The sequence below is a fragment of the Poecilia mexicana genome, unplaced genomic scaffold (genome assembly GCF_051168715.1).
Source record: "Poecilia mexicana isolate PSO_F unplaced genomic scaffold, ASM5116871v1 scaffold_10, whole genome shotgun sequence".
Classification (NCBI taxonomy): Eukaryota; Metazoa; Chordata; class Actinopteri; order Cyprinodontiformes; family Poeciliidae; genus Poecilia; species Poecilia mexicana.
This window is the reverse complement of record NW_028263379.1, coordinates 1,180,700-1,206,610: the sequence shown is the minus strand read 5'-3', so window position 1 is coordinate 1,206,610 and position 25,911 is coordinate 1,180,700. Positions and strand designations below refer to the sequence as shown.

At 36.7% G+C, this 25,911-nt stretch overlaps 2 long non-coding RNA genes and 2 pseudogenes across 2 annotated transcripts; 2 read left to right on the top strand and 2 right to left on the bottom strand.

Annotated features, from left to right (window-relative positions):
- The first annotated feature begins 1,742 nt into the window (after positions 1 to 1,742).
- On the top strand, positions 1,743 to 2,902 carry LOC148156648 (uncharacterized; annotated as a pseudogene).
- A 1,064-nt stretch (positions 2,903 to 3,966) lies between these two features.
- On the bottom strand, positions 3,967 to 5,693 carry LOC148156647 (uncharacterized; annotated as a pseudogene).
- Positions 5,694 to 15,393: 9,700 nt separating this feature from the next.
- On the bottom strand, positions 15,394 to 19,384 carry LOC148156646 (uncharacterized). The gene is made up of 3 exons (XR_015764409.1): positions 17,957 to 19,384; positions 17,635 to 17,725; positions 15,394 to 17,303 (listed from the first exon to the last, which is right to left on the bottom strand). It is a non-coding gene; the product is annotated as an uncharacterized LOC148156646 (long non-coding RNA).
- A 4,854-nt stretch (positions 19,385 to 24,238) lies between these two features.
- Positions 24,239 to 25,326, top strand: LOC106906407 (uncharacterized). The gene is made up of 2 exons (XR_001415353.2): positions 24,239 to 24,421; positions 24,623 to 25,326. It is a non-coding gene; the product is annotated as an uncharacterized LOC106906407 (long non-coding RNA).
- The last annotated feature ends 585 nt before the right edge of the window (positions 25,327 to 25,911 follow it).

Sequence of the window (25,911 nt, the reverse complement as noted above, 5' to 3'; positions counted from 1 at the left end):
AAATTTTTTTATTTTTTTATTTTTTTCAGAATTCAGAGGAAAAAAAATAAAAAAATGTGACCCAGACAAGCAACCAGCTTCAGATGCGAGTTGTGGCGGACAGCTAACGTTTTGGAGAAAGATGTCTGATTTAAGTGACTTTTTACGTGCCAGAGGAGTTCCCGAAGCGTCCATTGCACTAATGGAAGAACAAAAGGTGAGTAAATCAAATGAGATGGTTTGGTCTCTAAACGGTTATGGCTAGTTGTTAGCATGTTTGTTAGCTTAGGCGGTTATAGGAATAAGCGTGATTTACAATGTTAAATCACACAGCTGAATAAAGGATGTAAAAGCTGTTGATTGCTGAATTGTCCCGTAAGTATTTGATGTGTTTATTTTATTGTTCTTCTGTTTGAATGTTTTACAATGAAACTAAGGTTAGCTGTATGTCAGCCACCTTCTAAATAAGATGGCTGCTGTGTTAAACTGTAACTTTTAGTTGAGTGGAGGACAGAAACGTTTATATATGCATATATTTAAAAGGAAAATGTATGACGTGCACCACATCGGTGCAAGTCATACCGCCACCGATCTGCGGCTGGCTGTAGATCTGATCGTAGGATCCCTTCACCATATTTGCCAACACCAACTAAGGTGCATATCTTATGCTATTTTGTCATATGTTTGTGTTACGGCGTTTAAAAAAGTTACATTATGAGAATCACAAAATCATTTTCCTGCACTGTGTGATGGATGTGTCGGCTCAGGACAGAAATTACATCTCACTCCCTGAGCTACACTATCGGTACATTTATTGCACAGATGTGGAAATGGTAGGCTTGATTTAACTAAATCAAACTTGATGTGATGTTTAATTTTTTTAATAAAAATAACTGTTAACATTTCCTTGTGTGTTTTTATGCATGATGCCTTTTACCTTAAATTGACTGTGTATTTCCAAATCTGTGTTTTTATACTTGCATGCTAACCGATATAGTCCTTCCTCTTTTTCAGTAAAATAGAGGACTGAACATTTACTGCTGCTATTGTTGTAATTCTCCCCAAACAGTAAATCGCTTTAAGCAGGGACCTAAGGATACAATCTTGAAGGTAACTTTAACGTTGATTTGCAGTGTAAATAATTGTCCTTTCTCAACTGTTTGTGTGCAGATTGACTGTGATGTCGCAGCAAAGCTGGAAAATGATGGAGACGGAATTGCTGTTTTCATCTACTGCTAAAGCAAAAAACTGTCCAAAAAAGGCCTTCTGCTAAAGACTGTTCCCTTCTTAAAGTGAAAGAAGCTAGAAAATGTCAGATTTGGATGATATCATTAAGCTTTAGTTCAGACTGTCTTTAAGTAACAAAGAAATCCTTCATATTTTAGCACACAGTCATCATACTATATTAAGTAATCAAACTCTTAAAAAAAATTTTCAGAAGACTTGAGCTGTTTAGAAGAAAGAATCAGTCCGACCTCCAAGAAGTGCTGGCCTTTGTCCAACAACAAATAATGACTAATGGACAAATGCAAGGTTTGTCCATTAGTCATGGACAAACCTTGCTAAGTTTGTCCATGACAAACCTAGCAAGATGTAGCCATTTAGATGGCTACATCTTTGTGCGGTTCAACGTGGATTTGTGGTGTCACAAGACACTGAGACATTTAATCAAATTGTTTGACCCAGAAGGTGTGGAACTGAGACGAGCACGACGGTTGAGAAGACGTCAGTACAATTGCGGAGGACCTAATGCACTCTGGCACATGGATGGCTATGATAAACTAGAACCTTATGGTATTGCTATCAGTGGTTGTATAGATGGTTTTAGCCGACATGTTTTATGGATGGAGGCTTATACCACAAACAATGACCCCAAATTGATTTCAAGTTATTTGAAAACAGTTTCATGCGTCAATGGATGTTCAGAGGATACGTGCTGACGGAGGCACAGAAAATGTTTGTGTTGAACAAATGCAGATATTTCTGCGGCGAAACCACACAGACAGTTTTGCAGGGGACAAAAGTTTCCAGCGTATAGAAGGCTGGAGGTCGACCCTCCGCAAACAGAGTGCACAGTTTTGGATGAACTTATTTCAAACCTTTCTGGATGATGGTCACTTTACAGGAGACTTTTTGGATAAAAGCCTTATCCAATTCTGCTTTCTTAATCTTATTCAGGTAAAAGTGTTTACTGGTTCACTATAATGTCTCTGTTTTAAAAAGTATTAAAAGCAAATCTGGTATGTTTACCAGAAATAATAAAAGCTTTTATATATTTTACCAGTTTACATAACAGCACCTTCTCAGCACATAAGCATTAAGCACATCAGTTTTTTTATGCAAAATGGTTGAAATTACTTGGGAATCTGTTCCCCTACACTTCCTTGGGTATAGTTTCAGAAATAAGTTTTATCCATTAATTAATAATTTTACAATAGATTGGGGAATAATTTCACACACAGAATAAAATGTTTTAGAATTGCCATTTTGTTCTTGTTGCTTGGTTTTAATTAGAGGTCACTTTCTATATCTGCTGATTAATATAAGCCTCATCTTTAGCAAAAGCTACTATTACATATTTAGTTTCATACATTTATACTGTGATTTTATGCAGGATGATGTTGTGAACACATGGAACTCACACAAAATCTGGGCAAGTGGAGGTGCAGTATCTGGTCGACCAGTGGTGATGTACTCATTTCCAGAGCTGCACAGGGCTGAGAATAGACTCAAACCGGTTTCTGTGGAGGAGGTCGCTGTGTGTATGGAAGAGTGTACCCCAAAAGGCCAATATCCCTGTGATGAAACAGTCTTTGAACTTTGTCTGCTTATGGTAGAAAACAACTGGGAGCCCCCAAGAGATCCGCTTATTGCCGCTGATTTGTATATAAGGTTAAGAGAAGAAATACTTCAAAGTACTTAGCAACTTTCAGTGTGCATAAAGATAATTAAAAAAGTGTTGCTGTTTATCTCAGTCATGCCATTGGATAGTTTTTGCAATGTCTGATAGGTGCCCTCTGCACAGGTCTTCCTGTACTGCATTTAAAGACATTTTGTGAGCAAGAAAACATATTTTTGATGTCATTCTGCCAGAACATGAAAGTTTATTGCTGTTATGATTTAATTGTAGAGTTCTGATATGACCTGACATTAGTTTTCAAGGTGTTACTGTGCTGATAAAAGAAAAACATACAGTTTGGATGGCATGTTTTTATTTCCCAGTCCGTAGTTTGGTTTGCTTTCACACTGTCATTTGAAGGAACAATGCTGATGTAAAGTTAATTATTGTTCTATGATAATCTGTTATGTACCAAATGGAAAATGAGCTTAATTAACATATTGAAAACCATAACAGATAAGTATTGGGTAAAGTAACATTTTAGTAAACTTTTTTTTTTGCTAATCCCAATAATATGGCCATTACAATGACCCAACTTTTAAAACAAACTTTCATATTAAATATAACCTTGTTATACATCATTAACTAAGTATAAAGATAATGAAGAGTGTTGCTCTTGTGGTATCAAAAATAACATGTCATCTCAGATGCAGAGATAGACTAAGTTGATAAAATACCCAAAAAATCCATAACTTGTCTGTAACAAGGACATTTGTGCAGGTATTGGATCCAATACCTCTTTTTAGAACATGACAGTTTTGCTTGAAGCTGATCAAATAACCTCAGCTCTTGCATTTTATAGTTTATATTTATAACATTAGGAAGAAGTAGATTTATTCAAAAACAGACTGAAATTGCATAGCTTGATGGCAGATGAACAGCACATATGCTTAGAATCAATGACATTTATAAAATAAAGGAAAATGTTGAAAAATGATTTTTATAACTTTCAATTGTACTTTTGTATTCAACAGCAAATAATAAAGACTAACACCTCAACCTTCCTTAACAGATGTGTGGTGTGAAGAAGAATAAATATTTTCAGTTTTCAGACATGAAAAATTCTTAATGAACTGATCCATCTTTGCCATTTGCAAGTGTTGAAACTTTTTAATATAAATTTGTTTCTTGTTTTATTCCACATCTATTCCAGACCCAATTACTAAATAAATGAATTTATAAGCCTTACTCCTTACACAAATACAACTTCAGATGTGTCATTGTCATCTGGATATTTCAGTTTTGTTGCAATGTAGAAGCGTAACATTGACGGTCTCGCTGCTTCATACATTTTGCCAATGGTGAGGCCGGAGTCTTCAGTAAGGTGGCTCTGTTTAAAGTCCACAACCTCAAACTCAAAATCTGTTTCAGGTCCCTTAGGAGATGTGCCATCATGAAAAAAAAGGGCATTTCCTTCTTGAAGAATGTCTTTTAATCCAGCATCAGTGGCCATTTGAATTTTTCTAGTGCCCTGCTTCGCTCTCACCTGTTCGGTGGTTTTTCCATCATTATGTATCCATCTAATCTAACATTTCGTGTTCCTTTTGGCTTCTTTGTCTGTCATGTGTCGTGGTCTCCTGTGTACTTTCCTTTCTGTTCTTCATTTTCTCATGAATCTTCTGAAAAAGTCCTTGTTTTCTTTTGGACAAAAGCTATTTGTTTTTGCAGTAGATGAAAACAGCAATTCCGTCTCCATCATTTTCCAGCTTTGCTGCGACATCACAGTCAATCTGCACACAAACAGTTGGGAAAGGACAATTATTTACACTGCAAATCAACATTAAAGTTACCTTCAAGATTGTATCCTTAGCATGCAAGTATAAAAACACAGATTTGGAAATACACAGTCAATTTAAGGTAAAAGGCATCATGCATAAAAACACACAAGGAAATGTTAACAGTTATTTTTAATACAAAAATTAAACATCACACCAAGTTTGATTTAGTTAAATCAAGCCTACCATTTCCACATCTGTGCAATAAATGTACCGATAGTGTAGCTCAGGGAGTGAGATGTAATTTCTGTCCTGAGCTGACACATCCACAGCCATAACCGTTCGGCTTTAGAGACCAAACCATCTCATTTGATTTACTCACCTTTTGTTCTTCCATTAGTGCAATGGACGCTTCGGGAACTCCTCTGGCACCTAAAAAGTCACTTAAATCAGACATCTTTCTCCAAAACGTTAGCTGTCCGCCACAACTCGCATCTGAAGCTGGTTGCTTGTCTGGGTCACATTTTTTATTTTTTATTATTTTTCCTCTGAATTCTGAGATTTTTTTTTCTGAGCTACCTGAAAAAAATAAATAAAACATTCTTACTTTTTTTTTTTCTTTTTCAGTGGCCCTAATCCTCTTCCGTACTTGGCCGGCTGTTTATCTGCTGTTCTGGTTGTCCCCCTCATAGACATAATATAAGGATAGACGCCTCATGCACCGCTCTCGCCTATTGTCACTGACGAGATTTAGGGCGGCCATCTTGGAGCAGTATACCACTCCACTCAGCCTTATGTGTTTAGCAGCACAATGACGTATCAGCGGATTTAATCGATCATAACACACTTTTTTGTTACTGTAAACCATATTCAAACATCTATCAAAGCTACATTAATAAACAATTGTATTTTTTAAGTATGTTTCAAATACATAGTTCATCATATTTAAATATGCTTAGTGGCTATAACAATAGAATAGGAATGGAATATTCTGATATCGATGTATGAAGAGCATATTACAAAGCACACAGCCGTTCATAATTTATTTAATAAATTATTTAGTAATATCAATACATATTTATATAACTATACAAACACAAATAAATAATGATTAATACTGGATAATATATATTGGATACATGTTATATATATATATATATATATATATATATATATATATATATATATATATATATATATATATATATATATATATATATTTTTTTTTTTTTTTTTGGACTGACGAGTCCAAAATCCGATGTGAGATTCATCCGTGCTGCAGTGAATCCGTCTCTCTTTATAGATTTCTCCCTCTTCTTCCTCACATCGTGTCTTTAGGAAACTTTCAAAACAAAATCAGAAGATTTAGGATGTATCTTACTTTTGACAGAGTGAAAGAATATAAATAATAGTCTTTACCACCTGTGTAAACTTTGCCGGTGAATGTTATAACACATAATATAAGTTTTATAATATGTGTTATATTGTTTCATTTCTAATATAGGCCCTTGTGTCAGATAATCTAAGTCAATGTTAGAGAATAATTAATTTTTTTAGAATTACAGAATCTCAGTTAGCCTTCATAGCGGGGCTGAACCCGTATTACACCAAGCTCTGTAGCTAATATTAGCTGGTATCTCGCCGGTGGACATAAATACAGTAAAGTAATATTCTAATCACAATATATACACAATAATATGTCCATCTTACTTGTGAAATGTTGTCTGTGGAGCCCTCACATCAATAATCCATCGATCCGAACAACAATATCCCTCAGTGCTGAGGCATCTTCTGCTGTTTTGGTTGAGCAAAGTAGGAGGGTATACCGCTCCAAGATGGCCGCCGTATTTCCTGCGCCGCAGCAGCCAATGCGGGGTCTACTCTTATATTATGTCTATGGTTCCCGACTGGCGGTCCGCCTGTTATCTGTCGGCTGCCTACCTGTCGTCCTGTTTGCTAGCTTCATGCCCGCCGTCCTGGTTGGCGTAAACCACACTCGTCCAGTGTGGCTGATTTGGACTGATAGGTGACCAGCTCTGATTAATCCTTCTAGTGCCGCTCTGAGTTGCGTCTGCTACAGCGTCCCTGCCAGCATGCCCAGGTAGGCCCCATATGGGGAAAAGGAGGGCAGACCAGATGGGTCCCATATTGGTTTGTCCGCGGGTTCCACGGTGGCCCTACATGGGTTTGCCCATTTAGGGCTCATGTAGGCCCCACATAGGCTGTGGCCCTACATGGGCAAACCCATGTGGGGCCACTGTGGAACCCGCGGACAAACCCATATGGGACCCATATGTCTGCCCACCTTCCCCCATATGGGGCCCACCTAGGCATGCTGGCCGGGGTGGTGGTTCCTCCCAGGATGGACCCTTAATTTGGACTATTGCTGCTTGATTGGTCGTGGACTGAACAGTATAATTGTATTAATGTTTGTAATTCGAATGTTTTTCCTTTATTTTGACAGGAACGGCCAGCTGGTGGTTCCCAGGTGGTGGTTTGGTGCATGACTTTCTTTTGTTTTTGCTGTTTTCTTTTAGGACACTACTCCGAATTGCACTTCTATCTCCGAGTTGAGCTATAACTGTGTCTTAATGCGAGTGGTTTTAAATTGGTGTGTGTGTGTGTGTGTTGTGTGTATATATATATATATATATATATATATATATATATATATATATATATATATATATATAGTGCAGTAAATAAACTTATTGACTTGTGTGAGATTGTCTCAAGCCTCATCTGTAGCGGGTCTGTGTGCCTTAATGGTAACGTCAAGTGGAGTCATTGCAACCAATTTCATCTAAATTGAAAATGGTGCTTTTCAATTTAAGTTGCCTATTCTTACCACACTGGTCCCGCCACACTGTTAGATTTTATGGCATGGAATTGGAGGCAAGACATTTGCAATAAATGGAGGACCTTTGGCTTGTTCTACATTGTTCTTCTTGATTTGATTGGACTCTAGACGCCAACACTGGTGAAACGGGTTAAATTGGGGCCAGTTTTTCAGCCCCGTCTTGGCTACAGCAGCAGGAGCCCACTACCCTGACAAAGAAGTAAAGCTGATGGAACAGAGAACTATAAAAAGGAGTACGAAGTCAGCCAAACCCTTATTCATGAAACATCATTATGAATATGACAAACTCTGGCATGGAGATGATTACTCTGCCTCTTTACATTATGGATATTTGCAAATGAGCATCCCCTTACAACCTGGACCCCCACCCTGTCACAGGGATCCCACTGTCATTAGTTGCACTGTAAATGTGTTCCTGTTGCTTCCACAAGGTTTGTTCATGATTGATCCCAATTTAAATTCATTCACAGAATATCATTAACTCTGAGTATCAGATGTTCTGTATGCTGAGGCAATGCTTGTTGAAATACTGAAGAGAAACTGAAGGTCAAAGCCAAGTCTGATTGAAACAATAACAGCAGAACGGCACAAACACCTCGTCCTAAATGTGAAACACAACTGACATCTGGTGATGATTTGGACTGGTTCTGCAGGTACATGATGAGAAGACATTTCAATTCAGCTATAAACTCCTGAATGTTTTGACACTGTTCAGAGTGACACCAGTTTTAACAAAAAGTGCACGATATTCTTGGTAAGAAATCACTCATTTTCTGCTTTCCCTCTTAATTTAAGAGACATTTGAGATGACTGTGTATTTTTGCAACCAAAAATACCAATGCAGTGAAAAAGTATTCTACATATTACAGATTTTATCTACACTCTAAAAAGAAAATAGTTGAACCAACTTAATTGAATTGCTTCTGTAGGTAACAAGCAATTGAATTAAGTTTATCCAACTTAATTTATTAAGTTTAACCAATTCAATATATTATAATCATCCAACTCAATTTGTTAAGTCAGTCTTACTCAAATCATTTAGTTTACTTCAAAAATGGTAAATAAACTTAAATAACACTTTTGACCACTGAAAGCACATATTCACACATGTATTTAATGCTTAGATGGTAGGCAACTTGGGATTAAGTACCCAGGGGACACATTAACATACAGCAGGAGGAAGCTGGAATCAAACTGACAACCTTCCGATTACAAGGCGACTACTCTATCCACAGAGCCACAGCCGCTTATTGGGAATGTGTCCCTGTAAGCTTGAGTCATGGTGTCAGACGTGGGACACAAACATGGTATTGAACTTAATTATTTCAAGTAAAGTCAAAGTAAAAAGGTCATTTAAGAAAAATATTTGTGTATTTAGATGACACTGTAAAAATAGTATTAAAATTTAGTTTGGAACTACTTAAAAGTTTGAGTTGACTTTCTGTAGAATTAAATCAAAGAGATTTTAAATGTTTATTAGAACAAAATAAATGATTTGAGTAAGAGTGACTTAAATTTGTCATGTTAAACCCCCTTATGAATTAAGTTATAAAAACTGAGCAAATTGAGTTGGAAGAACTTAGTAAATTGAGTTGGATGATCATAATAAATTGAGTTGGTCAGACGTAGGATGTGAAACTGGCATTGAACTCAATTGTTTTAAGTAAAGTCAAATGAAAAGTTCCTTTAGGTTAAAGATTTGTAAGTTTTGAGTTAAATGAACACAAAAAAGTAAGTTGTCATAACAAAAGCAAAAGAATTAAGTGAAACTAATGTAAATAAGTCCATAAGATGAACTACAGCCCAAAAACACTTTTTAGAGTGTATTTGATCAAATCTAGATATTTCAGATTCTCAAACAAATGTTGATATCCAATTAGGATAACCTAAATAAACACAAAACGCAATTTTCAAATGATGTGAAAATGAAAAGCTATTGGACGTGATTTAACCCTTTGTGGTTCTAAGTTCAAGCACTTGTGGTGTCTGGTGGTGATGGAGAACCCAACATTAATAACAGGCGTAGGTGGCAACTGAAAGATATTAAAATGTGTCTGCACATCTGAAACACATAATCTTAAAAAAAGAATAAAATCTGTAAGAGGACAAGCACTTTTTGCAGTAGCTTTATCAATCTACAGTAAGCTGTGAAGCTTTCAGTGTAGTGCTTAGGTTGAACTACTTCAGAAACATTATGAACACGCATTTGAATGTATGGCAGGCAGTTTGTGGACGCAGGAAGCTCCAGAGCTGTGGGTTAACATGTTATCCTTTTATCACTTCCAAAGATCATTTAAAAAAATCCACAAACCCCGAGCTTCTCTGCGTTCTCCAAACAGTTTAAATGACAAAACTGAAGGCAAATTGTTTGTCACCAACACTTTTAACTTGCAATAAAACTAATTAAATTATGCAAAGGTGGTTTTATTTAAAACTGTGACAGAAAGAACTTCTTTAGAACAAACTATGCATTATTAACAACATATAAATCAAAATAGAAGTACAATTAATGTAGAAATAAACTGCATAGCAAATATGTCTCAAGCAAAATTAAGGAACTTTTATGATTCTTCTCATGGTATTTCTCTAGTGATATAATGCTAAGATCAAAGCTTTGGAACTGTTTTAGAAAACCAGCAAGGCCAAGTTTCTTCATCAGTCAAAGAAAAATGCTTTATGTTCAGAGGGAGAGTCAGCAGAGAAGTCACACCAGAGAGCTTATTAAATGGTTTCATTGTGCCAGGCTTATACAAAAAGGGATGTTCAGGTGGCTAAAGTTTGCACTTAGAATTTGAATGTGATGTTAAGGGACCAAGGAGAGAAAACATAAAATGTGTGTAAATGGTGTGTGTGCTGCCTTTAGTTATACCAACTCAATGCACTTTTATTCTAAAGAGCGAGTGACAGGTAATGTTTTTTAGGATGTTTTACAGACTTTAGAGCCTGTTCCTACTTGAGTGAGTACTGATGTGATGGTGACAAGGGAAACATTTGATTTACCCAGAAGCCCTGAACTGAAACTAATTCATGTGAGCAAAAGCTACCTTATGAAGAAAATAATGAAAATTATTTCGTTATTTCCTACCTATATAATATCAACCAACACAGATTCTATACTTGAAATTCAAACCAGAACCAACAAAGAACGTCATTCACCCATTTAACCATCTCTTTTATTTTTCAGATGTTGGATCAGGAGTGAAACCCAGATCCGTTCTAATAGAGGCGTCTTGCCTTGCCCTGATTTTCTTACCAGTGGATTGTCTGGTGAAGCTCCTGATCAGACGCCTTTACCTCCTCTGCTGATTCTTTTTGATATAGAAGAGCATCACTAACACCAGTTTATTTCAATGTTACTATTTAAAATCATAGCTTGGAAGGAAAAGCATAACAGAGTTTATTCTAACAAAACATTTTAAATAGTTTTTAATCAGCTCGTGCATTCTTGCCAACTTTTGTCAAACCTTTAATTGGCATATTTACTGCTTGAAGTGCATATAATATGTGATTTGAAGTGATATGCATGACAAAAACTGGCAATTTTAAAAGTAAACACGAAAAAGGAAAAGTTCACTCCTAGAAAATTGGGAAGTAAAACTAATTAATCTGCTTAAGATGGACAAAATGTATCATGCATTACTATCCGTGTCATTTGACAGGATGTAGATACATTATAAATTATTATGTTTCGATATCAGTTATTCCTCCTTTTGGTTTATATTTGCCTTTAAATCCTGAAATTTTTCTTTCAGATCAATCACCACAGGAACCAACAATGCTCTGGACTGCCTTGAACTGGAAACTGTAACAATACTGTCACAGTCTGGTGGAGTGATCAGAACTGAACTGAGAGACATTTCCAACAACAAATAACATCAGCCTGCATAGTGGAGTCAACCTGAGGCTTTTCAAACTAAGGACTCTGTAAAACATGGTGAAGTTCATTAAATGGAGCTGAATATCATGAATGACTACCATCATTTTTTCTTCTTTTGCCTTGGATCAAGATGTATTTGAATGAAACTTGGACACAATTGAATGTTTCCGTTGTTGACAATGATCCCAAAATTGTATTAAAACTGATTTTAGTACAATACAGCAAGTTAACATTAAATTCCTGCTATTATTACCTTAAAGACCAAGACCTCAACAACAATGAAAACTTGTGAATATGCAGCAAAAGAATGTTAGAAGCTTGTTGGTGGTGAAGGTCCATCTTCCTAAATGGAGAAATATGAATAAATAAAATATTATGAGTTTGTAAGAGAAAAGGTAACGTACAATAAATCATCAAAAGTCTGAAACTGAAGTGGCAGTCATGAGGTTTATAATTATGTTTATTCTAACAACTTTTCAAGGTCAAATCACTTCAGTTCTTACAGGAGAAGATAGAAAACACTCAAGTCTTAGAAATAAATTCTGCATGTACATGATGTACAGGGTGTGTAACAGCCCTCTGCTCAGACACAGTTATATTATTTCCTGTGTGACACACCCACACCGAGCTGCTAGAGGGATTTCTGGAACATGAGTTTGAGATGCAGAAATGCTTCTTACATAGTGTGACGCTTTCAGTGACAGGCTGAATATTTTTGCTAACTTATAATAGTGGCAGTAATTACATAAAAAAGGGAACATGCTGGTGTCAACCTGGCTGATGCCACAACACTTCTAATTATTAGCTGTGGGGGAAAATCTCCTCCCTCCCCTTCAGTAATTAGCCTGTGTAATGTCAGCCTGAGGAGCACCATTAGGGCATAGCAGGGAATGATGGTACTTTTCCAGCCAAGTGTCTCCCAACATCATGTAGAAGCAGAAAAATAAGAAAACACCCGATCTCCTTGTTTGTCCAAAGCATGTGAAACTAACAGCTCCAGCATTTATAAGAAAATTTAGTTTGCTTTGCGAGGATGACAATAAATAAACCAAACAATCTGATCTTAGAGAGGTCCTTATGGTTCCTTAATTTTACCCTCATAGTGAATGATTTTATAGTTTTCCACTGTGCTGCTTAAAACCCCACATCGTGAGAAAGATTTGCAGTAATCTACAGCTTTCTCAACAGCTTGTCGCATCTCTGTCAGAAATCCACTGGGAGTGTGAGTGAGAGGGTGCTGTGCTTTGACTCCAGGCTACAATGAAAGCAGACATCGCAGTACATCAATAACTGTAGTGACAGAGCCGAATATTTCAGGGAAATCACTTGGATGTCTTCATATTCAGAGGAAACTGAAGAAAGAAAGTTGGCTTTCACTGCTTTTTAATGTTCTACCTCTTTGCTGTTATGATATTTCAGATTTTTCTGCAAATGTCTCTCATCAAAAGTTTGTGACTTCTTTTCTTTTTTCAATTGAAACAAATTAATTTTAGGAATCAAAGATAGACACATGAATAAAACAGCTGGTTACTGTAATCAGCCAGTTTCCAGCTTGATCTTTTTCTGATCAGTGAACGCAGCGCGCTAAATGCAACTAGACCATGCTGGCAACAAAATACATTTAAATGATGTGACTGAGATGAGATTCAAAGTTCAATATTTTCAGTACCAGCAAGTGCTTAAACTCAGGTCAGAGGAAGGAAAATGAAACTGCACATTCCAAGACGTGTGTGAGGTTCATTCAGGCTGCAAGCAGATAACAGGAACCTTGAACATATTAGAGCAAAGCTGCTCTGTTTTATCCTCTTGAGCTTTCATCTTGTGTCTGTCATGGAACTTGCTGGTAAAGCTGGCAGCCTTTGGAAATCTCAAAGTTATGGTAGGTGTAGAAAAAGCTCCAAAATCTTTGATTTACAGTGTTCAGTTAATATCTGTTATATTTTAATTGTTGTTAATCTGTGTTTATGTGAGTGTTGATTTGTGGGATTGATTGGCTCCTATGTGAGAAACATCACAGGGATGTTCTGATGCAGAGCAGCAGGGGATCTCATTCCATCCCATTCATGTGTGCATAAATAGAAACCATACTCATACAAGCTAAACTCTGGATTGTTTTAAGAGGTGCTGTTCAGGCACTGTAGTATGACTTTATGGGCACCACCACAACATCAGTGTTTCCGGTAAAGAACTGAGTTTATGGATCAACTTTCAGAGTGTGAGGCTCGTGCTGCATGTGTGGGAAGGTGGCCATTTTTATTGCATGTTTTGGTTTTAGGTTTGTGATGCATGCATTGTATTTTTGGTTTTTATGCACATTATAGAAGGAGCTGTGTCTCCCACCCCAGGCTTTCCCATTGGTTGTGATGAATAAAAGAGCAATTGGAGAGTGCAATCAGGAGAGGAGAGAGACGGAAGTGAAAAGGGCTTCCATCCTGATCTCACGGGAGACTGCAACAACGAGGCTGTGGTGGGACCACAGAGGGACGCACCCGAGCTGGAACCAGTCGTTGGCCGGATGGAGGGCAGGACCTGCCCAGGCTGGGAACAAGGACAGAATGTGAGGAGATTCGGGAGACGCTGGGACCCACCAGTAGACGTGCTGGGTCTATGATTTGGGGGTCAACCGTGGAAGGACATCAGGCTGGGGCAGCGAGCTCTCACCACCATCTTACCACTGCTGGAAATGCTTGAGTTTTAGTGCACGGTGGCGTTTTGAATAAAGGTTTTACACGTCTTTTATTGTACAGTTTTAGGATTCCCATTATTGTTATAATAAATTTCATCAATTTCAATCTGTTTGGTTTTAATGCTGCTCAGCCCGGTGATACTGAACCTTTTTTATTCATACTCTAACTAGGTGGTGTTGCTGGTTCATTTCACCAGCAACACCACCACCTTTGGGCAAACACCACCTTTGCCCACTTAAATTAATGATAGCACCACTCAGCTGCTGTACATTCCCTAGGCAACATATTTGGCTCCCTGTCCGATATGCAGATTATCATGTGGATCAGCAGAGCTACATGAATCAAAGATACAGACAGGACATTGAGGGTCTTCGTCAGAAGGCCAGCGTCAGCATGAACCCTACTATCAGTGTTTATGAAGCTGTCACATTTGACCACATCCAGAGACAGAATGCTATTCCTCAAGATGTGGACTGATGCTATGGTGCAGAGACCCTACAGCTTATGCAGGAGAACCAGTCAACTACCTTGTTGTCACTATAGTGACAACAAGGTAGTCACTGTGAAGACGTCGTAAGACACTTTTCTGGTTAATGTGTGGTTCGATTCCACCTCCACCCAAGGTACTGAGTTTCTCCATTATACACTCTGTTCCTCACTATGTTCAACTCTCCATTGATGTTTGCAGCCAGACTCAGCAAAGGGAAACATTGAGGTTTTCTGATGGACTCAAATAAACCCAGATCCTCCAAAGATTCTGCAATCCTCAGAAACCAACCTAATCAGTTTGTTCAAGTTTGTGTAGTGGGGTGCTCAATGTCAAGGGTTCTGTAGTTTGCCTCGTTGGCGCACTCAGACCACAGCAGCAGGCACCTGAGATCCACATGTCATGCATTCAGATGGCATAGATCCACATATACACTGAAAGAAAAAAGCTGTTCAGTTTACTTAATTTTATTGTGTACATCCGTCCCACACAATGCAAATAAGTAGAACAGACATATTTTCCCTCTTTCCCTCAAATACTTAAAGCTTGTCAAATCAACATATTTTATTTACATTAGATTACTTGAAAATATTAAGTTGAAACTACAAACATTTTATCTCTTACCATAATGTAAATATATTATGTATTATCAATAACTTTTTTTATGTCTTAGCAACACTATTATAATGAATAACACCAGCTTATTTTTCATTGCCAGTATTACTCAATGAAATTGTGTTGGGCGAACACAATTCTATCATGTTAATGGAACACATGTTACAGCTTTAAATCCTACTTAATTTTTTCAAGTTATCTATATACCTTTCTAATGTAAAAAATTAAATAAAAAAGAAAGATCTTTGACAAGAAAGACAAAGAGTGCAAGTGCTGCTGAACAATTGAACTTTATTTAAATGAACATTTCTAAATCACACCATTTTGTATTTAACATTTTTTACATTTAAGACACAGAACATTTTTAAATTGAGTCTTACCTGAAATACAATTTTTATGAACAAACATGTTATTTAAGATATGAAATGATATCAAGTTTTGATATATTAATATTTAAGATATAAAATGGATAAGAAAATATAATAGTTAAGCTTTATAAAACATATTAAACATGGTATAGAAAAGTATTTCAGATTTTAACTATGTTTTTGAACATGTAACATGACATTAAAGCTGCAGTATGCAAGTAAGCAAATTGTTTTTTTTTTTACATGTTTGTCAACATTATAACAATGTCATGTCAGTGGAAGACAGCGCTGGATTTCTTCCACAGATTGTCTTGCTTTCCCTCGTAAAAGACGAGTGAAATTTTATACAACTGTTTTTAAAGAACTTAATTTTTATAAGTTACACACTGCAGGTTTAAAGGTTAATCTGGAACATATTTGTACAAGAGATATACAAGATTATGTAGAAAAGTAAGTCGGATTTCAATAACACTATTTGACAGGGTGCCCATATGGCTGACATGAGATAATATGTAAAATAATTTTTTTTAATAAAAGTTACATTTGGCAGCATACATGCTCAAAAAAGTTGAACATGTATGATGCTGATAATTTTCTAAATCATTTTATCTTTTATAGAGACATGTTAAAGGTCAACCTTTAAGCTGCTGTATGTTCCACTGAGAAAAAAGTTTTTTTTTGTTTAAACTATCACTATATTATTACATTACAAACAATAAAACATCAGACAGAAAATTGGTGAAAAAAACTGAGCCTTGTCTTATACAGACACAACATACTGATAGTCCTAACTAATATGTAAAAAGAAAGTTATAAAAGTTACGTACTGCAGCATTAATTTCATATTAATACATGTTCAAACACAGTTTGTAGAAATCTGGCTAAGACTTTATTTGACGGGGGTGCACAAGACTGACATGACACTGTCATGAACATAAAAGAGTCTTTATAAATGTCTATGAATGTTGTTATGAAGTGTCATTTGGTAAACAATGACACTTTTAATGCAAAGTTGCTCCAAAAGTTGCATTAAAAGTGCCAACTTTGCATTAAAGTGTCATTATTTACCAAATGACACTTCATAGCAGTCATAGACATTAGTAAAGACTCCTTCCTGTTCATGACAGATGCTATGCTAGGTTTATGATAGGTTTCTATCAACTTTATGGAACATGTACATGCTGCAAAATGTAACTTTTGTGACAATTCTTTTGTACGTATTTGTTAAAATTATGTCAAGTCTGTATAACACAGCTTATTTTTTATATCATCAGTCTCATGTTTTACTGTTTACTATGCAATATCATAGTGACAGTTTAAACAAATATGTGAAAAACCTATTGCTTATAAATATCACATACTGCAACTTAATAGTTGACCTTGAACATATTTCTGCAGTTAGTTATTAAAAAATAATAAATTTGTGTCCTGCAATGAGGAATAAAACAACAGAAAACACGAAAAGTGAACATTAGTTCACTTTTCGTGAACTAATGGACTAAAATGTCCATTTACTCACTCATAGAGGCAGTTTTTAAGGAATAATGTCTTGTTGGACAGTTAACCTCCATCCAGTTCCATTGTTATCTTCTGTAACACCTCAAAAGTGTAGCGAAGGCCAGCAGGGTAGGCGCGGTTCAGCCCATATATCAGTCCAACAAGTATTACAACAGCTGTTGGCACACTATTCAAATTGGACACCACCCTGATGCCTTCATGGACGATCCTGATGTCTTCATGTGATGAAGTCTTTCAGATGAAAAACGCCGGTGGTGGTGGTTCCAATAGCCTCTTCAATGGTAGCTTCATCCACACCCTATGTGAAGTGATGACAAGTTAATCTCTCTTTCTCTAGACCTAGATGCATCTATACATATAGATAGATAGACAGACATTTCTCTATAAGAGCTATCTCTAAAAGGTTGGACAGATCAATGTAAATTTCGATGAATATAGATATCTCAAGTATATCTAAACGTAGAGATAGACATAGATGGATGTATCTATCCAAGTAGAAAGAGATATACATATCTAGAGAAATCTAAATCTAGATAGAAATAATTATGTATGTACAGATATAAATCTTTCTTTATATTTAGAGATATATATCTATCTCTAGTTGCGTAAATACACATATACATACATACCACATACTCCTGGATGAGCTTGGCTGGATCTTCTCCCATATACATGCAGACTTCCTTAATGACACTCCCATGCAGCATCAACATCTTCACACTGAAGGAAATTAATGGAATTAGAATCTTTTTTCAAGCCTTATGCTTGAAGTTTAACAATTTACTTTACACAACTATTTTTAAAGTGAAGACATACAGTAGAGGTTGAAGTGAAAACAAGCAGGTGTAAAAGTTAAAGGTGAGAACATTTAACACAAGGAAAATGTAATTTTCTGCATTAAAAAAGTTTATCCAAAAAGATTGATAGTTGTGTTGTGGCTACATCACTTACCTCCTCCATTTGTGCAACAACTTGTCCTAGCATTTGTCCAAGCTGTCCTCCTCTTCTTTTGAACATCTTCATCAGGTTGTCAAAATGGAGATCCAGCTGAGACAAGAACTTTGACTGAAGTGGTATGGTGGTAATTCTCTTAAACTCAAGAGTTTATCTGAAAAAAAGAGCACAAAGTAATGAGCTTCAAATGTTCAACACTTGTAAGAGCCCAACAATCACTGCTGCAGAAGTGAACAGTCAGGTAAATGTGCCTAGACATCTTAGATTAACATTACATAAAATAAAAAAAAAACTTGTATAACATTGTTTAAACAAACATACATCACCATCAACACTTCTTAGTAGATATTTACAGAGGGCACTTTACACAAGACTTGAGCATCTGGAAGACATTTGGATTCAAATAAGATTCTGAATTTATACTCCATACTGTGCTCCAGCCCAGCGCGCTGGAGCATTGAGCCCTGCCCTCCACATGGCGCCGCTGCCACGGTAGAACCATTACATCAGCAAAACGAAACATGGAGATGGAGAGAATTATTAACGTAGCGCAGTGCACCACGGATAAGGAAAAATAAGGCAGAAAACAGTCGAAGTACTCAAAATCCCTCTTATTCGTATTTTTGTCGCTCAGTAAGCGACGCTAAATGCAGACCCGTTACCATAACGACAGACAATGGTTCTGTTAGTGTGCTTGGGAGAAAGTAACGAGGCAGTTTTGATAGCTCGATAAGCTAGTGAAAAGCCACTAGCTTGCAAAGTGTTCGTGTTGCTTTTTTCCTCATTGCTACTGAGTCAGTTACTTACAAATTTGATCAGTAACAACTGTTTTTTGTGAACTACTTTGATAAACGATGATGTACTGATCTGTACTAGAGCTAAGCCCCGGTGCTAATAACGGTAGCTAGCAAAGTGAAAACCAAAGAACATGCAGACGGTTTACAAATGACTTCTCATACAGAATGATATTTTTTGTGGAAACATTCCCAACTACAAAAAATAATATTTAGATCACTTACCTAATCGGTCCACCTCCAAAGACTTGTCTTGTGGTCTTGTGGCTGAATAGTCAGAAGAAACTGCGCGGCAATCGCGATATCTTTAAAATTATCTTGTTTGACTTCTTATTGGTTAAGATTCAAAAGCCCGCTCTTATTATTGTCCAATCATATTTAATCCTTGTCTTTGTTATATTGCATCATTTCCGGTAATGATGAAACATGATTACAATGGTTTTAGTAATCTAATTTAATCACGTTAAATCAACATATGAAAAATGTGTAGTTTCATTATTGTTGGTTATTAAGTAAATTGTTCTTTATTCAATTGTGTAAATACAAGAAAGATGACTGAATTGTGTAGTATTAACTTATTTTGTTTGTGCAAATTCAAAAACCCCTCAATTCTCATTTTTTCAGTGTAGGTCCACATGGCATTGGTCCACATATCATAGCCAGCGGCACCTCCAGGAATCTTGGGCCCCTGACAAAAAATTTGTTTGGGCCCCCTGTGTAACCCACATAAAATGTGGATGCCTCTTTAAAAAACGGAGGTTAGGGAAGCTAGGTGGTCTACCTAGCCAATAGGAAGTTTAGTTTCCAGTGAGTTTAAACCAATCAGAATTCGGACTGCCGCTGCAGGACCCGCCCTTCCGCAGCATTGAGTGTGTAAGCGAGAGAGATCCGGAAACGATTAAGCTGGGCAGCGTGAGAGTCTCTGTTTTAAAACAGTTATACAACTCTAAACAAACGCTTTCCCAGATCATCCGACTTCTAAGCTGGACACGTGAAGTGAAAAAAAAAAGAAAAGGAAAGACAAGTTCACTTTTTCTGCTACTAGTTTAGCCCTAACGGCTACTAGGCTAACGGTTTAAGTTCATCTTGTTCTCCGTTCAGTTGAAGGTAAAACCTAATTTATATTATATTCTCACTTTGTTCACAATGATAGCTCATATTATCAAGGCTAAAGCATGGAAAATATGCCTTATTACACTATCTAGTGCCTCACGGGTCCGGACTGAGAGCCACCATATTGTTGTCCCCAACGTGTCGCATTGAGATCGGTGAGCATATTCTGTGCCTTTCATTTGGGTTTTTGTTCCGTTTATCACATTTTTGTTGAATAATATTGTTTATCTGAACTATTTGATTATTAAAATGTAAACTTTTACTGATTTTGGATAAAATGTAATGTTTAATATTGTTTGAAGAAATGCTTTTGTAATTTACAGTAATTGATGTCAAATATACAGAAACATGATTAAAGCTAGAACAGCTTAATAAAATCCTATGATTCTGCTGGTCCTGTCTGTTGACAGGTCAGGTTTTTTTGTTTATGCTGGATTGTTCCTGAGGTGGATTCCTCCTGTGACTTTGATGGCGAGCCTTCCCACCTGGACTTAGAAAGAACTGGATTCCTGGATTCCTTCTTTTCCATTTGGAGTCCTGCTGCACCCCGCGGTGTGGTAGGCTGGTACCACTCACATCTTCACACACAGTTGGTTATGAGTGAGACCACTGACTGACATTTTTCTTTTTATTGTTTAATCCTGGAATTTCTGATCTCACCTTTTGGACTGGTTTTTATTTGGTACTTTGTAACAAACTGCTGTGTAGGAAATTCTCCTCATGTGAATGGTGTTGAGCTGAACCTAATTGGAACTGGAATTGATTGATCTGTTGCCTATTACAATTTAGAATTCAGATTACCAGGGTGCACCCAAAAGATTCAAAACTGAGAACTAGCACTTGGCCAAGTATTTGTATTATTATTTTTTTTTTTGTATTTTATTGTGTGTAATTTTATTTTCATAATTGTGTGTCTTGTATAACTGTTTGTTAATTTCATGGTTTATGTCACTAAAGCCAGTTGTTTTTTTTTAAATTCATTTAACTGCCTTTGTGTGTCATTTAAACACCCCACTATGCTCCGATAGTCGAACCTATTGGCCCATTCATCTAATATATAAAATACCCTTCTCATCTGTGTTACACCTGCACAGCTGCTGTTAGAATTTTTTGAGTCCATTTGACCCATAAAAAGAGTCACAATTTTAAAGGCTTGCATCGGCCTTGCTTTCTTTGGCTCAATACTGATAATTAGCACAATATTTACTGCTCATGAATTTATCATCCAACAGTCCACATCCATTATGCAAGTAGGTTGCTTAAATTTTTTCTATTAGTGAAATGTCTCTCTCCATGAGCAACAGTCAAAAGCAATATGCAAAATACACATACAGCAATCCAGACTTCTCAAAACTTCTATGTAGTTGCATTTTATTCAAGCTGCAGTACATACCTTTAATAAAAAATATGTTTTCTCCATATTTGTTAAAGTTGTCACCATGTCGTAGCAGTTTGTTATGAGACAGATAATCTGTGAAAACAATCAATCTCCTCCATCTCCTTCCTGAATTACTATTACTGGTTAAAGTAATGCACCGTTCTGACCAAAACAACCAATCAGAACTAGCAGGACGCTTTTAGTGCTGTCAATTAGCCTTATTCACCCATCGCTAAATGTGCTAATGGTGGAGAAACAACTTATTACAATAAACCGTTTATCTGCTGTCATTGGTAGCTATGCTAACTAAACTGAGCATTCAGAGTTTTGTGCTATGCTAGCAGCAGCACAGCACAAATCGAGGGGGAGGAAGGATGAGCAGCACCACATGAGATTGTGATTGACAGCAATAAAACTCTCCTGCCACTGATTGGTTGTTTCTGGCACTGGGAGAAGGCAGATTACCTCTCATACCATACTGTCACAACATGACAGTTTAAAAAAAAATATGTGAAAAAAATATTTATGTAAAAGTTACATTCTGCAGCTTCAATTTCACTCAGGAGGGACGTGTTTTAGAGCTGCTGCTGCTGACTGACTCGCCTGTTGTTAAGTGGTAAAGCTACAAGGGACAAGTTAAATATATGAATATGTTGGTAATTTTTTTCCTTAGTTCATTAAATGCTAGTGAACTGGAGGCAAACAGTAGTCTGTAGCTAAGCTAATTATGCTAAGTGTTTGATAATCTCACCCAGTCTACCCACCTCTCTTGGAGAAAAGCTGGGTTATAAATTAACACTCTTGACTTTTTCTCTCTCCCTCTCTCTATTTTGTTTTTGAAAACCTGATTTTATAACTTTTCTTAGCAGCATAGTAACTGCTTCAGTTATTCGTAGCAGCTGTATTCAGCTGCAGTTTCTACTAACTGCAGCTGAACAGTATCACAGTCTAGCTCCAAGCAGGAACGAACCATTTTATGCAGATAGAGTGGAGTTCAGGGCAAAAACGGATGAGTGTTTTTTGGTCTGGGAGGGGTAACATTACATTTTTACTGTTAAAACAATCTTTGAAAATACAATATGATTAATGTTGTATTTGACAGGACCCCAATTTTTTTATTTTATTTATATGAACAAAAAATAAATAATTAAATTGTGGAGGGCCCCCTGCTGGCCAGGGCCCCTAGAATTGTCATCACTTTTCCACCCTATACCACGCCCCTGATTATAGCATATCTGATCAACATGAGGTGCAGCTGTCTGTTGTAATGGCCTGCTCCAGAGTGGATCCCAAATGGTTCCCACTCAGAAAGGAACTGAATATGTTGTCAGAAAAATTGCTGAAGCTTTGTGCATCAGCCCAATATTCATATGCCACATGTGTAAGTGTCTTACCATTAATGATATAAAAGTAAAAAAAGAAAAGAAAATGACTTGTTCCCACTCTTGGCTGGCCTGCTGTGATGAGACTGAAGCAGAAGGTCATTCCTTTCTGTGTTGACATTCTTCAGATATAAACCCTGTGAGCTGGACAAGCTGCAGCCCTGGAGAACTGACTGACTGAAAGCAGTGATGATAACAGCAGCACATATAATACTGATCTGTTTGGGGAAAAAGCAACTCACTGGCATTTACAAATCATCTACGGCCTCAATTGAGAAAAAGTGTTTGAAGATGTTTCAACATGGATATCAACATTTTTATCTGTGGAAAGATAACACTGTTTTCTGATACTCTTTGTTTGTAGTCTAGACTGCAAATGTCATATTAGCAGATGAATATAGTGTTTGAAAGGGAACAGCGTGCAAAACTCAATACAGCATATTAGACATAACAGATACTGAAGTTTTTCTCTGGAATCCTTTCAACAACAAAAGCATCACCTCAGTCTAACAGTTTGTGAAGAAATGCTACAAGTGTTTGTATAAAATATGAATTTGATGCTTATAAGTTATAGCAAAGGCAGCTTTAAAGGAATATTTCTGTTCACAGATGGCATGCAGGGGTGTGTAAGTCACAGGTGCAACCAGAGCACAACATAGACCTGGTGGTAGTATATGATAAAATGAGCTTATGCAGTTCTAATTTAATAAGTTTATTTTGAATCAGCTGTGATTTTTTTTTTATTTCCACAAAATAAGAGTTAAAAAGTAATATTTTTATAATATGATTTTCATAGATTGCTTTATCTCATTTGTTAGTGTATTCTCTCCAAGTGTCATCTGCAGCTTAGTCTCTAACTGAAGAGCATCACAACAAATTACATTAACAAATAAAATGTGACAGATCAAAAATGCCACATCTTGACCTCTGTTAATTAATAAACTCATACTTGCTATGAGTATTTATGTACATTTATTCTGTACCACTCAGAGTTAAACTGTTATTTATACCAGTACACAGTTTGTTTTTTTTAAACAGTATGCAAACTTCATTTAATAGGCTAGATCTGGGTGACTGTGTGCATTTTAAAGTTTTCACATAATTAATATCCACACCTGTCACAGAAATGCACTGGAGCAAAAGATTAAAGTTCCTCTTTGGTGAATAATAAACAGGCTAATGAATATGTAGCTTCTAGAACAGAAAACTGTGCTAAGAAAAGACAATTTAACCAACTGGATGATGTTAGTAAATATATTGTTAGTAATTCTGCTGACTGGATTCCTCAAGGTACCACAGCTTGCCACAGAATGAACAAGCTGCAATTATTTGCTAGAAAGACTGGGAGATAAACCGTTTGTATCTGCGTTAGTGGCAGGGCAGTGAAATGTCAAATCTGTCAAAACACAACAAAACATCAGAATTGAAGACTAAGCTGAATTTAACATATTATGGTCAAGGTTATTAAACATTTCACTGATAGAGGATAATTGTGTCGCTTATTTACTTGGTCACAGTATCTACACCAGTGTTTCTCCACCCTGGTCCTCACTGCCCCCCTGCTCTGCATGTTTTAGATGAGCCTCTATTCCAGAACAGCTGATTCATCAGGTACTGCAGAAGCCTGTTAATCACCCAGAGATACAATTCAGGTGTGTGGCAGAAGGGAAATATCTAAAACATGCAGGACAGGGGGGGTGAGGACCAGGGTTGAGAAACACTGGTTTACACCAAGCAAAAATCTGATAGACCCTATAGGCTGTTTATGGTCTGCAGGATCGCTCAAGAACTACAGGTGTGTCCAGGTGAAGAAAGTGTTACTGATGCATTATGCTGACAGATCCATTTGGGCTTTTACCATGTGAGCTTTCCAATGAGAGCATATTTGTGTTTGTGTGAATGCGTGTAAGCTGGAACAAAGCCAAGATAAATAGAAGCAGTGATGAATCTTTGTTGTAATGCATGCTTACCTTGGGTTGTCTTTTTTCCCCTCCAGATAGGAGAACTCTGCAGAGTTCCTTATCACACACCTGAAGATAACAGGACAGCAGTACAAAGCTATGATCCTGACAAGAAAAGAAGTTTCAATCCCATCGGAAGAATCCCACATTGTACAGGGACAAAGACTCAAAGATGGAGGCATTACAGAAAGCACAGAGAGCACATTTACATGGGAATCTCGACTCAGTGCATAATTTCTCCAAGAGTTATGGACTTGGAAAAAAGCAAATACTGATGTTTAATTAAGAAAATGGGCACAAAAACTCAAACCATGGTGCCAACAATATATCCTTGAAATACCTTGAGCTATAGCAATAATTTAAAGATGCTTTATTTCAGGCGCTGTGAATCCAGGTAGTTTGTTTGATTTTTTTTTTTTTAAAGATTGTTGAACATGCTTTAAAAGTTTTATGTCCAAGCACAGAAAATTGTACATACTGTTGAGATTCATTACAAACACTATTCTGTAGACATCTTCATATTCTTTGGTTAGTCAGAGGAAATGACATCAATTATTTGATATATTTAGTCTTACTGAAATTTGTGAGAGCTTTGTCTTTTAACAATGAAGATTGACTAGGGTCATTCAGATTTTACCATCTTTTTCACAAGTTTTTAATGAATTTTCTCGCTCAAATGTGTTTTGTTTGAACTTTGCTTAAAAATGCAGCATCCAAACAAATAAAGTAGTAAAATCAATCAAGAGCTGTTGACTGTTCTGTTTGCTTTAGCCATATGATGACATGCATGATTTGACTGGGACATGCACCATATGTGCCAGGTGGTTTGCAGAATCTACCCGGTGTTGTGTTGTGTGCTTCTGGTGCAGACTCACCTAAGTAATAAATATTTATCATTATTGAACTAATTGGGAAGGTGAGTGGAGCAATACTGACATTACATTTGACTGTCCTTAGACATGAGAGAAATTGTGTTGTGTGCAATATTGTTTCACAAATTATTGCATTTTCACTTTTGTTTTGTGTTTTGAAATTTAAGGCTCAAGTTTTTTCCAGTGGTGTGAATATTCATATGTGCTGTATTTCTACGATGCCCTTTAGATATCTGATGTTGCAGCATCAGATATCTAAAGGACAAGCTCAGAAACTCCAAAAACATGAGTGGAGCAATAGTAAAAAGTCAAACATACAATTGCTTGCAGTGACCCAGCAATAAATCTTACAAATCTTATGAAGATAGTGTATAATTTGGCTCTAAAGCTTTGTTGGGTTCAGTGTGAAGGAGCTACTGGAAGGCTCAGTCTAGGGATCCCAGCAAGAAATG